Source organism: Lepus europaeus, chromosome 7, assembly GCF_033115175.1.
Source record: "Lepus europaeus isolate LE1 chromosome 7, mLepTim1.pri, whole genome shotgun sequence".
Lineage (NCBI taxonomy): Eukaryota > Metazoa > Chordata > Mammalia > Lagomorpha > Leporidae > Lepus > Lepus europaeus.
This window is the reverse complement of record NC_084833.1, coordinates 23,518,530-23,523,262: the sequence shown is the minus strand read 5'-3', so window position 1 is coordinate 23,523,262 and position 4,733 is coordinate 23,518,530. Positions and strand designations below refer to the sequence as shown.

General features: G+C 38.9%; 1 pseudogene; it reads right to left on the bottom strand.

The window, feature by feature from the left end:
- Positions 1–3,335: 3,335 nt before the first annotated feature.
- On the bottom strand, positions 3,336–3,459 carry LOC133765011 (U2 spliceosomal RNA; annotated as a pseudogene).
- Positions 3,460–4,733: the final 1,274 nt, after the last annotated feature.

Below are 4,733 nucleotides of genomic sequence, written 5' to 3'. Positions count from 1 at the left end.
TACAATGAAGAGACTTAGGCTGATAAAGTAAGTGTACAATGTCTCATAGAGTGGATGGTAAAAAGAAAAAAGAAACATAAGACTCTGATTTTAACTCCTAGGCTTCTCCCCTTCACCTACCTGCTTCTGTGTTTTTGTAGCATAATCAAAGAAGTCCTGTTTCAAACAAAGCAAGATAAACACGCTCCTGGTACTGATGTCACTTATTCTAGTACCTTATCTCTTAAGATTCTTGTATTTGAGGAATAGCATGCCCCTGGGAAGGAGCCTGAATTTGAAATCAGGGCACCTGGCTCTGAAATAGTGACTTCCCACAGTTGCATTCACAACCACCACTTGTCTAACTGGGTTTCTGGTTTGCTTGTTTGTTTGTTTTACGGTTTAGCATTTATTTAGAGAGTGGAAGAAACACACAAGAAAACAAGGGCATTATAAAAGAGAGAAGGCATTCATAAATTTAAACCAAGAGTTCCATACCAGGCTTTTCTATTTTCCAGGGAGTAGACAAGAGGCTGCAAGGGAGAGAGAGCACATGGGCAGGAGAGCAGGCTGCCCACGCCAAGAGGCATGGGAGTGAACAGGGAGGCAAACCTTGGCACTCCATGCCTTTTGTTCACTTCCAAGGGATAGTGGTTACATAATGGGGGTATATATATGAGGTCAAGTAGGGGCATGAGATAGTGTGAATATTAATATTATCTGGCTATTTCACACTTCTATTATGAAATTTTAATAAACTATTTGCAACAATGCATTGAAATTACTTGAAAATGCTCTGCAGAGAACTGGTATCATTTAATATATTTTAGTTTTCAATGTTTTCCATCCCTTGTAGAGTGGAAACTGAATAATGAGTCAAACTAAAGAGTTTCCCATGAACACACATTTCCCAATGAAAATAGAGGATTCTTAATTCCAGATGGAAATCATTTTGGCATTTCCTTAGAGAATACCAGTAGTGTTTTAAAATAGAAATAGATGTTCCTCACTGTGTAAAAGTCTAGCAACTCATTTTTAGGACTCTCTGCACTCTGATTAAAATAGCACAATTATCTTGGGAACTGTGAGGAAATGCTATCAAAACTATCAACTGTTTTTGCAGTGCTAACAATCACAGGGAATATTCATTGACAAGCAACTCTCAATGCCCATATATAGGATATAAAAGGAAAACAGTGAGTTGCAGCTGCATGATATCAGGGAAAGTTTAGTAGTAGCTAGAAAAAAAGTGACCTAGGAATCACACCTAGGTCCTGGGAGTCAACCAATAGCATGCTATTAAGATAGCTGACTATAAAACAAGTCAACTGCTGTTGTAAAGAAAAAAAACTTCCTTTCTTTTATAAGCCTGGAGCCAGAAGCAGAGAGGTGCTTGAATGCCATGAATGACAATGTATCCCATGCTTCCGATTATATAAAGCAAACTTTAAGGGATACACTGGGACCATCATCCAATATATTGACCATGCTCTATGTTTACCTTCTCAGTGGTAATCATTTTTAGTCTGCAATCATCAAATTAGTACAGGTTGCCATGACTAGGATTTGAGATTAATAAACCCCTCTATAAGATTCCCAGCATTTATCAAATGGAGCATATTATTTGGATTTTATCAATATTCAACTTTTTTAATCTCCAATTATTTTGATTTGCCAACAAATACAACCACAATAGGCAACTCAGTATTGGATATAAACTTTTTATTTGCCTACTAAATAAGTTCTCCACAAGAATTTGGTTTAGCAGTTAAGACCCCACTTGAAATGTCCACATCCCATATCAGACCGCTTCTGTTCAAATCCCAGCTCCATTTTTATTGTGACTTCTTGCTAATGTGTACCCTAAGAGACAGCAGATGGTGATCTATTATTTGGGTTCCTGCTATGAATATGGGACATTTGGATTGAGTTATGAGCTCCTGGCTTCAAGATGGTCCAGTCTTGGCTGTTGAAGGAATTTTAGGAATAGACCACTAGATGGAATATTGATATCTATGTATCTATCTATGTATGTATGTATCTATGTACCTTATATCTGCCTTTCAAATAAATATTTTTAAATGTCCCAAATGTTCAATCCCTATATACTTTACATATTAATGTGCTCCAGTCCTTATCTCTCCTTTTAAAATGTGACTATAACATCTAATACTCATATTCTTTAAGAAGTACCATATAGATTTGCTGGACCACAGCTCGTATACTCAATGCAAAATTTACATTGCCAGTTCAATTGTTCCTTTCTATCTAGTCCCAGTTTCAATTCTGCCATAACCTAGGCTGAAAATCTAATGCATCCACCTTAAAGAAAAACATATCTTTCAAGAATTCTCAGGTTTGCAAGGTATATATGAAATCTGATCTGTGCACCCTGAGACACAAGTATTTACTTCAGAAACGGGGAGAGACATGACACTCTCTCATGTGTACCATTGAGCAATAAAATCTGAGAGCACATGTGTACACACACACACACAAGCCACCAGGTTTTATACTTGATTTTGTAATATTAAACATAGGCATAGGCTATAAATTTGTCCATGACAAAAAATGGGAAAGTAGATAGCACAGTGCATAACAAAGTACAGAAAGATAGATGAGAAGGTAGATAACATGGTGCATGATAGAATCAATATCTAGAAACCAACACAATTGAGCAAAAAAATTAACAATATAAAATATATCACAGGGGCTGATGCTGTGGCACAGAAGGTTAAAGCCTAGGCCTGCAGCACCAGCATCCCATATTGGCACCAGTCCAAGTCCTGGCTTCTCTACTTTTGATCTAGTTCCCTGTTTATGTGCCTGAGAAAGCAGCAGAAGACGGCCCAAGTGCTTGGGCCCCTGTACCCATGTGGGAGTCCTGGAGGAAGCTCCTGGCTCCTGGCTTCAGATTGGAGCAGCTCCAGCCATTGCAGCCATCTGGGGAGTGAACCAGTGGATGGATGATCTCTCTCTCTCTCTCTCTCTCTCTCTCTCTCTCTCTCTGCCTCTCTGTAACTCTGCCTTTCAAATAAAGAAATAAATCATATATATATATATATATGCCATAAACTCATCAAATAGTGTGAGAACCATGAGCTCTAAAATAAAGCTACAAGTATTTAAATTCTGCTTTCCTGTATAATATCTCTATTGAGTTCAATCACATTACTTTCTATGGTTTAGTTTTCTCATATGCCACATAGGGACTATAAATTCCATATTATACAGTCATTATAGCACCAATGCACCCTAGGTTAAGGTCATAACACAGAGTTCAGAATTAAATTATTGAAACAATTTAGATGTTAAGTAGTATATTAATTTTAAACATTGCTTTCATAACTCAAAGTAGAGGGTACCTGATCTATATGAATATTCATTCATTTCACAGGTATTTAGTAAAAATTTAATGAGTGTTTTGACTGATAAGAACAGATACTACACTTGATCTTAGCGAAAAGGCCGAGAAGCGATTTTGACACCTAACATATTATGGTTGGATCAGACAAGACAAAGTTGAACCACAACTGGTCATAAGGTGGAGTTTGGAAGTTTCAATTAATAAATAAGCAAAGCAAGATGAAACAACAACTTATCACACAATGTTGCTGAACACAAACAGTCCCCACATTCCACTCTGCCGTTCCAAGATTTTCACTCCAGATGGATTATTTCTGAATGCCCCTTTTCACCCACAGGGCTCCTAATGGAAAAGCAAACCAAATTATTAAGCAGATATATACAGGGAAAACCCAGAAAGGTCTCATGAAATCATCCAGTAAAAGAGACCTAGTGCTCATAACTAGTGCCACGACCTTCAAATTCTTTTGTGGTTTTTTTTTGTTTGTTTGTTTTTGTTGTTGTTTTTTTGGTTTTTTTTTGACAGGCAGAGTGGACAGTGAGAGAGAGAGAGACAGAGAAAGGTCTTCCTTTTCCGTTGGTTCATCCCCAAATGGCCGCCGAAGCCAGGCACTAGGTGCTTCTCCTGGTCTCCCATGTGGGTGCAGGGCCCAAGCACTTGGGCCATCCTCCACTGCACTCGCGGGCCACAGCAGAGAGCTGGCCTGGAAGAGGAGCGACCTGGACAGAATCTGGTGCCCCAACCAGGACTAAAACCCAGGCTGCCAGTTCCACAGGCGGAGGATTAGACTATTGAGTCGCGGCGCCGGCCACGACCTTCAAATTCTTAATGCCAATACAAGCTACTTAGTACTGAACACTCACTCTGTCCTTATTACTCTTCTGGCATTTTATATATACTAACTTCTGGAATCATCACAAAAATTGCCATGAGCTACTTGCTGTTTAGTCTCATTGAACATACACGAAAATTGAGACTCAAAGACATAAAACAAGAGGTAAAGCATTCAAGTGGTTGCTTCTTGAAGCCCAAGTTTCATAACCTATATTGCTGTTACACTCTTATCACTGTCCTAGTGCTTTTGCACCCTTATAAGAAAACCCTCTGCCTCAGGGTGACGCAAATGAGTCTCTCCTTCACTCAAGAAGAAAAATCTGAACTACAGCAGCACCTTTGTACCTGACAAGATCTCAGCTTCAAACAAAGGATGTAGGAGGTCCCCAATACTGTCTGCCTTCCATGCCACAGGAGCATTGCTTTTTCCTCTCAGAGCACATCCTGCTTTGTGCACAGAGCAGTACTGAATTTCTGAAGAGCAGGCTTTAAACATTTTTGAGGTGGCATTTTGGGATAACAAAACCTTGAAATAATAATGAAGAAACTTTTT